Source organism: Chlorocebus sabaeus, chromosome 8, assembly GCF_047675955.1.
Source record: "Chlorocebus sabaeus isolate Y175 chromosome 8, mChlSab1.0.hap1, whole genome shotgun sequence".
Taxonomy (NCBI): domain Eukaryota; kingdom Metazoa; phylum Chordata; class Mammalia; order Primates; family Cercopithecidae; genus Chlorocebus; species Chlorocebus sabaeus.
This window is the reverse complement of record NC_132911.1, coordinates 26,120,563-26,134,548: the sequence shown is the minus strand read 5'-3', so window position 1 is coordinate 26,134,548 and position 13,986 is coordinate 26,120,563. Positions and strand designations below refer to the sequence as shown.

At 40.8% G+C, this 13,986-nt stretch overlaps 1 protein-coding gene across 1 annotated transcript in view; it reads right to left on the bottom strand.

Moving 5' to 3' along the window:
- The window catches only part of DPYSL2 (dihydropyrimidinase like 2), a 146,322-nt gene that overhangs the window by 113,243 nt on the left and 19,093 nt on the right, over positions 1-13,986 (bottom strand). The window lies entirely within an intron of this gene.

Sequence of the window (13,986 nt, the reverse complement as noted above, 5' to 3'; positions counted from 1 at the left end):
ATGATCTCAGCTCACTGCAACCTGCGCCTCCTGGGTTCAAGTGAATCTCCTGCCTCAGCCTCTGGAGTAGCTGGGATTACAGGTGCATGCCACCACACCCAGCTAATTTTTTATATTTTTAGTAGAGATGGGGTTTCCTTTGGCCAGTATAGTCTTGAACTCCTGACCATGTTAACCAGGCTAGTCTGGAGTTCCTGACCTCAAGTGATCTGCCCACCTACTTGCCAAAGTACTGAGCTTACAGGCGTGAGCCAACGCGCCTTGCTAAGACACTTTTTAAATTCCCTTTTGATATGTTCTTTGAGCCAATGGTTGTTCTGGAGTGTGTTTTGTTTCCACATATTTGTGAAGTTTCCCATTTTCCTGCTGTTATAGATTAGTAGTTACATTTCACTGTGGTTGAAAAAGGGACTTAGAATTATTTTGAATGTCTTAAATTTGTTAAGACTCATTTTGTGGCCTAATATGTGATCTATCCCAGAGAATGTTTTGTGTGTGCCTGAGAAAAACATGCATACTTCTGCTGTTGGATAAGAAGTTCTGCATGTGGTGGTTTGGTCCATCTGTTCCATAGTGTTGTTCAAGTCAGCTGTTTCTTTATTGATTTTCTGTCTGGATGTTCTATCCCTTATCCTAAGTGAGGTATTGAAGTCCCCTACTATTAATGTATTGCTGTCAGTTCCTATCCTCAGATCTGTCAATGTTTGCTTTATATATTTAGGTGCTCTGATGTTGGGTGTGTACATGATTGTTATATTTTCCTGTAGAACTGACCTTTTTATCATTATAAAATGATCTTCCTTGTGTCTACAGACTGAAATAGACCTAAAGTCTATTTTGTCTGATATAAGTATAGCCACCTCTGGTTTCTTTTGGTTGCTATTTCTATAAAATATCTTTTTCTATCCCTTTACTGTCAACCTACATGTGTCTTTAATTCTAAAGTGGATCTCTTCATTTTGTACACTTCACAGAAGTGTACAATTTTGTACATTTTGTACAATTCACAGAAAAGCTGTCTTCTCAAAAGGACTTTTAGAAGTAAAATGATAACATCACATCTAAGTGACACATGTACTTATATCCATCGGGTTGGTGGTGGAGAGGAACTGGAAGAAATGAAGGATTTTAGACCAGAACAATATAGAAGATACTTTCAGATATAACCATTGTTACATGTGTGTAGCTTATTCAATACTATTGTGTATACAGAAGACAAACTTAAGTCTTTATTTGAAACATCTAGTCCGTCTAGGTGTTTAGAAGTGCACAAAGTATATTAGATGTAGAGGTAATAAAGAACACATTGTGTAAATATCCTTTTGTAAAATTCGTATGAAATATTGTCTTTTGGAAATTGAATGATCACACCACTTCTCTGAGCAGTACACATTACTATATTCATGCTGGTTCAGGAAGAAAAGAGGAGAAGGAATTGCAAAGGGTTTGATATCAGTGTGTGTATAGTGAGGCACAATTGGCCACTGTCCTTATGTCCATGCATTGTCTTTTACTTGACTGTGTTTATACCATACATAAAAGACAAGCAAGTCCTGATTTACAACATCTAGTCCTTCTAGATGTTAAAAAGGTCGCCAGCGTATGACAAAAGGAGGGTTAGTAAACTAATACATTGAGTCTATTTTGTGTTAAAATTCATAGAAAAGACTGTTCTTAACCCTTATGGAAGTGAAATTGTGAAAATCCCTGCTAAGTACTATAGATGCTTATATCTGCCCATTGGGTTGACAGAAGTAGGAAGGAAAAGGGTTCCAGGCTAGAATATTCCTATTTAAAAGATACTTTCAGGCTGGGTACAGGGGCTCATGCCTGTAATCCCAGCACTTTGGAAGGCTGAGGCAGGTGGATCACCTGAGGTCAAGAGTTCAAGTCCAGCCCGGCCTGAAATTATCTTTTAAATAGGAACACCCTGAGCAAACAATGTATGATAAAAAGTAGAGCTAGTGGCTGGGTGCAGTGGCTCATGCCTGTAATCCCAGCACTTTGGGAGGCCGAGGTGGACGGATCACCTGAGGTTGGGAGTTCGAGACCAGCCTGAGCAACATGGTGAAACCCTCTCTCTACTAAAAATACAAAATTAGCTGGGCGTGGTGGCACATGCCTGTAATCCCAGCTACTGGGGAGGCTGAGGCATGAGAATTGCTTAAACCCTGGAGGCAGAGGTTGTGGTGAGCCAAGGTCCCGCCGTTGCACTCCAGCCTGGGCAACAAGAGCAAAACTTCATCTGAAAAAGAAAAAAGGTAGAATCAGTGAATTAGCTATTTGTAAATATCTTATTATAATGGATAGAAAAAAATGCACCTTGGATACAGAATTGTTAACCCCTCCCTGAGCAGTGTATGTTAGGACTTGTTAGGCAGGCAGCAGAGGAGCAGAAGGAAATGTGAAGGGAGAGATGTATGCAGATGTGTTCATATTTACATTTTGACTGTAGCCAATTGATGTATGTGCATCTCTTTGGCTGAAGTGCAGGAACAAATTAAGTAATTCAACGGAAATATACCCCCTTGCTAACATTTGAATGGTATATATCTGATAATGAATTATCTTAGAAACTATACTTGGTGTACTCTGTTGCTTTATGTTTCACTTTAAATTGAACACTACGGAAACGCAGTATTTTAATCGGAATTCCGCCAACACCTTTATCTAGAGTAGTGTTGCCATTTTTGTCTTCTATGAAATTTTTATCCCAAAAGAGGTGGGATTATACTTTTTTCTAACAGATTGAGTCGGTGTCGTGTATTCTTGGTTATCAAAATATTCATATCACTTTGGGATTTTAAATTGGTAAATTATTCATGATGTGTGAAAAAGCGTGATACATATATACTGTATGCTCTCACTCCAATAAAATTGGATGTTGTGTCTAAACACACACAGGACCTAGAAGGACACAGCAAACTGTAAACTGCCTGTGATTGTGGACAACTTCGTTCTTGCTTCTTGTGTTTTTCATTTTCCTATAATGCATGTATTAACTTTTTAAAAATAAAAGTTAGGCCCGGTGTGGTAGCTCACTCCTGTAATCCCAACATTTTACGAGGATGAGGCAGAAGGATAACTTGAAGCCAGAGTTTAAAACATGCCTGAGAAACAGAGCGAGACCCCCATCTCTACAAAAAAAAAAAAAAATTAAAATTATAATAGTTCAGCACAGTGGTACATGCCTGTAGCCCCAAATACTCAGAAGGCAGAGGCAAGAAGCCCAGGAGATGGAGGTTCCAGTGAGCTATGATCACACCACTACACTCCAGCCTGGGCTACAGAACAAGACTGCCACCTCAGGGAAAAAAAATGTTTTTTTAATAAAGGTAATTTTTAAAACCTGGAAACAATAAGTAAAGTGTATCTATTATAGACAGCATATGACTGGATCTTGTTTTTCATTCATTCAGTCACTCTATACCTTTTGTGGGGTTTTTGTTGTTTTGTTTTGTTTTTGAGACAAGGCCACTCAGACTGTCACCCAGACTAGAGTTCGGTGGCGAGCCCACTGCATCCTCAACCTCCCAGCCTCAAGCGATCCTCCCACCTCAGCCTTCCTAGTAGCTGGGACTGCAGACATGTGCAACCACCTCACTGATTTTTAAAATTTTTTTGTAGATATGGGGTTTCCCTATGTTAAAGACATAGTTTGAGCCCAGGCTGGTCTCAAACTCCTGGGCTCAAGCAATCTTCCCACCTGGGCCTCCCAAATTGTTGGGATTACAGGCATTAGCCACCACACCCAGCCTCTATACCTTTTGATTGGTGAGCTTAATCCATTTACATTTAAGTAATTATTGATGAGGACTTACCATTGCCATTTTGTTAATTATTTTCTATTTGTCTTGCATTGTTTTGACTCTTGTTTTCTTGCTGTCTTCCTTTGTTTTTTGATGATTTTTGTAGTAATATGCTTTGAATTTTCGTCTTTTGTGTATCTGTTACAGGTTTTTTTCTTTGCTATTAAAGGCTTGTGTAAAATATCTTATAGTTTTTAACCTTCTATTTTAAGTTCAATTGCATACAAAAACACTACCATTTTACTCCCCCACACAAGCACTTTGTACTCTTGTAGACAAAGAATGCATCTTTTTATATCATATATCCGTTAGCGACATTTTCTCTATTAACTTTTATATTAGGATTAAAAGTTATTTATACACCATCTTTACAGTGTTACATGAATCTGTCTACGTCTATATATTTACCTTTCCCTTATGCTTTCATATGCTTGTGTGTGTGTTGCTGTTTAGGATAATTTTATTTCAATTTAAATAAGTTTCTAAAGCATTTTTTTTGTTCCAGATAGAAGAAACAAACAGACATGACAAGTAAATGATAAGTAAGTTGGGTCTACTGGTAATGAACTCCCTTCATTTTTGTTTGCTTGAGAAAAACTATCTCTCCATCACTTTTAAAGGATAATTTTACCTGGTATAGTACTCCTGATTGAAAGTTGTGTTTTGGCCGGGCAGGCGCCGTGGCTCACCTCTGTAATCGCAGCACTTTGGGAAGCCGAGGCGGGCAGATCACGAGGTCAGAAGATCGAGACCATCCTGGCTAACACGGTGAAACCCCGTCTGTACTAAAAATGCAAAAAATTAGCCAGGCGTGGTGGCGGGCGCCTGCAGTCCCAGCTACTCGGGAGGCTGAGGCAGGAGAATGGCGTAAACTCGGGAGGCTGAGCTTGCAGTGAGCCGAGATTGCGCCACTGCACTCCAGCCTGGGTGGCAGAGCAAGACTCCATCTCAAAAAAAAAAAAAAAAAAAAGAAAGTTGTGTTTTGTTCAATATTTAGAACATATCATCCCACTGTCTCCTAGTCTGCGAAGTTTCTGCCAAGAAATCCACTAATATTCTTACAGAAATTCTCTTAAAAGTGACAAATCACTTTTCTCTTGCTGCTTTAAAAATTCTTTATTTGTCCTTAACTTTCGACAATTTGATTAAAATGTGTCTTGTGTACAGAAAATTCCCAACATGGTGTTTTTACTTAAGATTTTTTGACTTTACGATGGGTTTATCAGGACTTAACTCCATCACAAGTTGAGGAGAATCTGGACTTATGATGGTTCAACTTATAATTTTTTTACTTACTGATGGCTTTATTGGGATATTAAATATATTTCCTTTTTTTTTTTTTTTTTGAGACGGAGTCTCACTCTGTCACCAAAGCTGGAGTGCAGTGGCGCAATCTCAGCTCACTACAACCTCCGCCTCCCGGGTTCAAGTGATTCTCCTGCCTCACCCTCCTGAGTAGCTGGGATTACAGGCACATGCCACCATGCCCAGGTAATTTTGTATTTTTAGTAGAGACAGGGTTTCACCATGTTAGCCAGGCTGGTCTCAAACTCCCAACTTCAGGTCATCTGCCTGCCTCGGCCTCCCAAAGTGCTAGGATTACAGGTGTGAGCCACCATGCCTGGCCTAAATCTATTTTCAACTTACAATATGTTCAACTTACAATGGATTTATCAGGACATCCATTGTTAAGGAGCACTTGTAGTCTTCCGTGATTGATCCTATTTGGGGATCTTTGAGATTCAGAAATCTGGATGTCCATTTCCCCCCCACAGTCTGTGGAAAGTCTTCAGCCATTATTTCTTTAAGTGAGCTTTCTACCCCCTTTCTCTTCTCCTTCTAAAACTTTTTTTTTTTTTTTTTTTTTTTTTTTTTTTTTTTTGAGGCAGAGTCTCATTCTGTTGCCCAGGCTGGAGTGCAGTGGCGTTATCTCGGCTCACTGCCAGCTCCACCTCCCGGGTTCACACCATTCTCCTGCCTCAGCTTCCCAAGTAGCTGGGACTACAGGTGCCCACCACCATGCCTGGCTAATTTTTTCTATTCTTAGTAGAAACAGGTTTCACCGTGTTAGCCAGGATGGTGTCAATCTCTTGACCTTGTGATCCGCCGCCTCAGCCTCCCAAAGTGCTGGGATTACCGGCGTGAGCCGCTGTGCCTGGCCTAGAACTCTTATAATATGTGCATTGGTTCACTTAATGGTGTCCTATAAATCCTGTAGTCTTTCTTCACTCTTTTTTCATTTTTTTAATCCTCTGACTAAATAGTATTAAATGGCTTGTCTTCAAGTTCACCAATTTTTTTTTCTTATGCTTGATCAAGTCTACTGTTGAGGCTGTTTACTGAATTTCCTATTTCATTCATTGCGCTCTTCAGCTCCAGAATTTCTGAGGTTTTAAGATTATTTTATCTCTTTGTTGAACTTCCCATTATGTTTGTGCATTGTTTCCCTGACTTAATTGGGTTGTCTACCTGTGTTCTCTTGCAGCTCACTAAGCTTCTTTAAAAAAATGATTCTGATTTCCTTGTCAGGCAATTTGTAGATTTTCATTGCTTTAGGGTCAATTATTGAAAAATTATTGTGATCTTTTGGTGGTTTCATGTTTCCTTGATTTTTTGTTTGTTTGTTTTTTATAGCCATATATTGGTGTTGGTGTCTATGCACTTGTGGAAATAGTCACTTCTTCCAGACTTAACAGACTGGCTTCAGTGGGGAAAGACCTGCACCTACAGGTGGATGTGAGGGTATTGACTGGGTGGAGTGTGGCAATCCTACTCTGGCAGGGCAGGGAAGGTAGCAACAGTTCTGCCTTCAGGGAGGGCACAGTGGTGTAGTTTCCATGGAGCTCTGTCTGCTGAAGTCAGACAAAAATTAGCTGGACGTGATGGTGCATCCCTGTAGTCCCAGCTACTCGGGAGACTGAGGAAGGAGAATTGCTTGAACCCAGGAGGCAGAGGTTGCAGTGAGCCAAATCACATCACCGCACTCTAGCCTAGGCAACAGAGTGAGACTCTGTCTATAAATAAATAAATAAATAATAACACTTTCAAATTAGAGTTTTTATTACACGTGTACCATTTATTCAACGTTACTGTGTATGTAGTGGAAAACTTAGGTCCTATTTGAAACATCTAGTCTTTCTAGATGTTTAAAAGCACACAACATATGCTAAAAGTAGAAGGCTACAGTAACACAGTTTAAATATTTTTTTGTTATCTCACAGGAGTGGTTGCATTTGGGAAGGGAATTGTGAAACTGGATGTTTTGATGCTGACTGTTCACTGGGTGGTGGTGGGCAGAGGGAGAAGGAAGCACGCAGAGAGAAGGGTTCTGTGCCCATAAGCTAAATTAGTTCAGATTGTCTAACCATTGTTCTATATGTGCATTTTAGTTAATATTGCTGTGTATTAAAGGCTAAGCAAGTCCTAATGCCTAAAATATGTTAAAAGTAGAGGTAGTTGGCCGGGCGCAGTGGCTCATGCCTGTAATCCCAGCACTTTGGGAGGCCGAGGCAGGCAGGTCACGAGGTCAGGAGATCGAGACCATCCTGGCTAACATGGTGAAACCCCGTCTCTACTAAAAACACACAAAAAAATTAGCCAGGCATGGTGGCGGGTGCCTGTAGTCCCAGCTACTCAGGAGGCTGAGGCAGGAGAATGGTGTGAACCCAGGAGGCGGAGCTTGCAGTGAGCCGAGATTGTGCCACTGGACTCCAGCCTGGGTGACAGAGCAAGACTCCTTCTCAAAAAAAAAATAAAAAAATAAAGTAGAGGTAGTTAAGCAATATAACACAGAGACAGAAAACAAAATTCTGTGAGTTCTCATTTATTAGTGGGAGCTAAATACTGAGTACATGTGGACATAAAGATGGGAACAATAGACACTGGGAACTAATAGAAGGGGGAGGGATGGAGGGGAGCAAGGGCTGAAAAACATTGTTGGATACTATAGTGGTCCTTAGTGGCCAAGGTTGCAGATGGCTGTTGCTGTGGTGAGGGTTGTTGGGGTCCTTGGTGTTAAAGGCTACTGGGGCCCAGTGGTCTTCTTTTATCTCAGCGGGGGATGTCATGCCCAAGAGAATTCCTCTTTGCAACAGGTCTGGCATGTAAATATACTCACTGCAGTGATTGTGCTGGTGTCTGAGGCATGGGAACATGCACAGTAGCCATGGAGCTGGAGTCTGGAGGATGCACGTGATTGTGGGAAGGAGGTAGTGGCTTTGGCCCTGAAGGAGGGCAGGACACAGTGGTGGTTCTTACTCCTGTAGAAACATAATAGCAGCTCCTTCCTCAAAGCAGGAACAGCTTCGTAGACTCTAGGAAGCGTCATTACATGAGCTCAACATCATTGAAGACTGTAGGAGTCTTTGGTGGAGAAAGTTGTTAGTGTTCCTTGGCAGTGATGAGGACCACTGGGGTCCTCCTGCTCCCTTTTTCCCTCACAGGGAGAGGTCATGCCAAGGGATCCTTCTTGGCACCTACGTATACCAGACTGAGGGAGAGGTGGCATGGGTTAAAATGCTTCCTACACTTTTCTGTGTGGTCATCCTCAGTTTTCATGCTCCACTGGGTTACTATAGTTGTTTTATTGTATTCCAGAGCTCTCCCAGAACTATTTTCATTGGCATGTAGCTGTTTGTTCATTGTTTTTGTTGGGGAGATAAGCACTGGTGCCTCCTAGTCCACCATCTTGCTGATATCACTCCTCCTCAATAAGTATAAAATTTTCTTAATTGACGTTATAGTGAATCGATCTGATAGCTACCTCCTTTATCAAGTGACCAGAGTTAAGATGACAAGTAATGTGATAAATTGACATCCTGTACCTCATGATAGGATTCTCCCAGAAGATCCAGCATTGCTTCAGACATAGTCATGACAAAAATGTATAAATCATGAAGCAACACCACACGATTCCAAACTGAGAGGCAGCCTACAAAATAACTGGCCTGTAGTTTTCATTAAGTGTTAAGGTTATACGAGCCAAGGAAAGATGAACTCTTCCAGATAGAAGGAAAAAAATACATGACAAGTAAATGATAATCCTGACTTGAATGTTGGATCTACTAAAGAATGTTATTGGATAGTTGGTGAAATTTCAACAAAGTCTGGGGATTAGAAGGTAGTATTGTATCAATGTTAATTTTCTGATTTTGATGGTTTCACTTTGGTCATGAGGAAAAGTAAACTTGTCTTTTATGAAATATACACTGAAGTATTAAGGGGAAATGGGGCATCATATCTGCAGCTCACTCTCAAATGAATGAGAAAAAATATACAGTTGTGTGTGTGTGTATGTTTGTGTGTGCGTGAGAAGAGAGAGAATGAGAGTAAGGTCAATGCAGTAAAATGCCAACAATTAAGGAAACTAGGTGAAAGGTATACAAAAATTCTGCAACATATTTGTAACTTTTCTTTATATTTTAAATTTCTCCAAAAGATAGTTTTTAAAAAGCTTTAAAAGCACAAGTTATTTTTTTTTACACAATATTAGATAAATAATAGCAAACGTTATAGGTAGATATGACAAAAACTAGCAAATGACTGGAGTTTGGGACCCCATGCTGAATCATCCTGCAGCTCCTGAACTTGTCTTGATTTTGCAACAAGCGAAGGCAGCCTGCCCAGAATAGGCTCCACTAAATAGGAACATGGAGAGTCAAAGCCATTCCTCAGCTTCTCCCAGAACATTTGACTTTGATTTCATTATCCAAATATTTAGGCAGTAATAATGATAATGGCAGTAATAATATTACCTAACCAACTCTGTGGGAATTACCTGTACTTCCCATGGTCGTTTGACATTAATTTAGCCACAAACCAATCTATTTAAGCCACTCATCAGAAAATCAAATATTTAAGACTTTGTACTAAAAAATATCCTTATTATTTACCATTACCTTCATTTATATACCTGTCAGTTGGGAAGGAAGTGTCAGATTCAGTAGACATTTTCTCACCTATTCCCAAATACAGTCCCTTTGGTGGCCGAGTCAAGATGTAGCTCATTTGCATCGTCCTCCCCATTCTCTCACTGCCTTTCCCATCAATGCAGCTGCAATTCAGAATCTTGCCCTTCATTATTTCTCTATAATTTGCAAAAGTCTCTCTTTTGTCACTGTTATGGTTCCTTAAGACTTACTTACAGATTCCTTTTCATTCAAACACAATTTATTTCCTTTCGTAAATTCACTATTCATGTCATGCCCACCTAATAATTTACAGTTTTGTTTGTCTGTTTTTGAGATGGAGTCTCTGTCGCCCAAGCTGGAGTGCAGTGGTGTAATCTTGGCTCACTGCAACCTCCGCCTCCTGGGTTCAGGCGATTCTCCCTTCTCAGCTGGGATTATAAGGTGTGTGCCACCACGCCTGGCTAATTTTTGTATTTTTAGTAGAGACGGCGCTTCACCATCCTGACCAGGCTGGTCTTGAACTCCTGACCTCAGGTGATCCACCCACCTTGGCCTTCCAAAGTGCTGGGATTATAGGCGTGAGCAACCACGCCTAGCCTATAATTTACTTTTTAAAAAACATATTATAAGCCAAACACAGTGGCTCATGCCTGTAATCACAGCACTTTGGGAGGCTGAGGTCAGAGGAGTGCTTGAGCCCAGGAGTTTGAGACAAGCCTGGGCAATATGGTGAAACCTCATCTATACCAAAAATACAAAAATTAAGGTTGGGTGCATTGGCTCACACCTGTAATCCTAGCACTTTGGGAGGTTGAGGCAGGGGGATTGCTTGAGCCCCGGAGTTCAAGACTAGCCTGGGCAACTTATCGAGACCCTGTCTCTAAAAAAAAAAAAAAAGGAAAAATATGCAATAATTAGCTGGGCATGGTGGCATGTACCTGTAGTCCCAGACACTTGGGAGGCTGAGGCTGGAGGATCACCTGAGCCTGGGAGGTTGGGGTTGTGGTGAGTCATGATCATACCACTGCACTCCAGCCTGGGTGACAGAGTGAGACCCCATCTCAAACACACACACACACACACACACACACACACACACACACACCCCATAGAGAACTTATAATTTCGGTGGGAAGAAAGTTGTATTAATTTGTAACAATACTTTACAAGGATAACGCCACTGTGTGTTAACAGGAAGTTCCTGTTGTTGCCACAGAATATACTGCACTATGTCCTGGCACGTTCATTTCAAAGCAATGTCACTAAATTAACAATATCATCTTGACCAGCTCATCTAAGTAGATAACTAGTTTGCATCCCAGTTAATAACACTGTTGCACATGCTCCCTACACTGAAAAACAAACAAACAAACAAACAAAAATATATATATATATATGCATTCCGTTTTGTATAAACGGGCCCAAACATAACACGCTTTTCTGTTTATTGTTCCCACTGCAATCTCTGCACTTATGTTCTGTGAAATGAATTCAGGTTTCAAATGAGAGCAGATAAAGGTCATGCAACACCAGAGTATGACCTCTATGGAAAACTTCTAGTTGGGTTTTTCTTATATGCCAGTCCGTACTCCAAAACTTTATATGTAGGACATATTTAAGTCCCCTAAACAATCCTCATGTTATGGACTGGATTTTCATGTCCCCCTAAAATTCACATGGCCAAATCTAATCCCTATTGTGATGGTATCCGGAGGTAGTCTTTGGGAGGTGATCAGGTCATGAGGGTGGGGCCCTCACACTGCAGTTAGTTCCCCTGTTAGAAGAGAACAAAGGGCTAATTCACACTCCTTCTGCCACACAAGGAGAAAAGAAGTACAAAGTCTGCGATGTGGAAGAAGTCCTTCAACAGAACCCAATCATGCTGGCACCCTGATCTCAGACTGCCATCCTCCAGAACTGTGAGAAATAAATAGTTGTTGTTTAAGCCACCCAATCTTTGCCGATTTGCTATAGCAGCTTGGACTAAGACACATAACGATGTAGACACTGTTCTAACCCTAATTTAAGTGATGAGGAAACAGTCATAGAAATGCTGTAGCTAGATAATAAAATACAAGATTTGGGATGGGTGTGGTGGCTCATGCCTATAATTCCAGTGCTTTGGGAGGCTGAGGTGGGAAGATTACTTGAGGCCAGGAATTAGAGACCAGCATGGACAACATAGACCCCATCTCAACAAAACATAATAAAAAAATTTAGCCTGGTATGGCAGCCCATGCCTGTAGTCCTAGCTAATTAGGAGGTTAAGGCAGGAGGATAACTTTGAGCCCAGGAGTTCAAGGTTGCCGTGAGCTATGATTGCGCCACTGCACTCCAGCCTGGATGAGAGTGAGACCCTGTCTTAAAAAATAATAATAATAATAAATAAAAATAAAAAATACAGTGTGTCCTATACTTTCATTTGATAAAAGTGGCAACCCTACTAGAAAAAATAAGTAAGTTGACCAAGGTCACACAGTCACACAGCTGTTAGCAGTGGTAACTGGCTCCAAAGTTCACATTTTTATCTCGGAAATCCTGTAAGAAGTAAATGAGGGGCAGGGCATGGTGGCTCATGCCTATAATCCCAGCATTTTGGGAGGGTAACGGGGGGCACATCATTTGAGCCCAGGAGTTCAAGACCAGTCTGGAAAACATTTCTACAAAATGTAGACAAGTGTGGTGGCATGCCCCTATAGTCCCAGCTACTTGGGAGGCCAAGGTGGGAGGAACACTTGAGCCTAGGAGATGGAGGCTCCAAGGAGCCAAGATCACACCACTGCACTCAGGCATGGATGACAGAGCAAGACTCTGTCTCAAAAAACAAAACAAAATTAAGTGAAATAGTCCATATAAATGGCTTAGCACGGTGTCTGGTATCAAGGAAGGATTCTCACACTAGTAGCATATAGTTCCTAATATAGTTCCTAATATAGTCACTAATAATTCCAATAACCAGTCTTGTTGTTAGCTCATTGAACTCTTCTGTTCCTAAGATCTTCAATATCCTTAACAGCCCGCTACCATTTCATTCCTTGGACCTTCAAAGCCCGTGGACTTCCCAGTTTCTTCCCACTTCCTAACTCCTAAACTTTTGCATTCCTCTCCTCCAACACGGTTACTCATTTTCACCACACCTGCTTTTCAGTTGTATTAATTAAGACCCTCTTGTCACTAGGTTGTTACTGGGTCCCCCCATCAGTCCCTGCCACCTCAACAGCACCTCACTTCCTGCAAGCCTCAGTTCTTCCACCATCCTTTCTCCATCTGGGATCTCCAGGAGTCCTCTCAACCTCTTCAGCTGAGAACATTTGACAGCTGTGGTCATTGACCTCACTCCTGATGCAGCCTTTTCGGCACCAGTGGTTTCTCTAATGCTGTGTGGCAATGTTTTGTCTTTAGTTTCTTGCCATCTCCTAAAATGCTTTCGCTAATCAATAAATGGAGCTGGGACAACTGGACATCCACAGGCAAAATAATGAAGTTGGAACCCTACCTCATATCACATAGAAAAATTAACTCAAAATGGATCCAAAATCTACATGTAAAAGCAAAAACTATGAAACATCCAGGAGAAAACACAAGGGTAAGTCTTTGTGACCTTGGATTAGGAAATACGCTCTTAAACAGGACACCAAAAGTACAAGCAACCAAAGAAAAGATAGATAAGTTAAACTTTGTCAAAAATTAAAAGCATTCATATATCAAGGATACTATCAGGAAAGTGAGAAAACAATCCACAGAGCAGGAGAAAAAAGTATATATATTAAGGATATAGTATCCAGAATATATAAAGAACTCTTACAACTCAACAACAAAATGGCAAATATTCCAACTTAAAAATGGGCAAAGAATTTGAATAGACATTTCTCCAAAGAAGAGATACAAATGACATAAGCACATGAAAAGATGCTCAATGGCATCAAGTCATCAGGGAAATATAAACCAATGCCACAAAAGATACTGACTCACACCCAGTAGGATGGCTGAAATCAAAAAGACAGACAATAACAAGTGTTGACAAGGATGTGGCGAGGTTGGAAACGTCATTCGCTAACTCTCACACACTGCTGATGGGAATGTAAAGTAGTGCAGCCACTTTGGGAAACAGTTTGGCAGTTTCTCAAAAAGATAGAGTTACCAAATAAGCCACCAATTTTACTCCTTGGTATATAATTAAGAGAAATGAAAACATATGTCCACATAGACTCTACCATGAATATTCATAGCAGCGTTATTCATAACAGCTAAAAAGTGGAAACAACCCA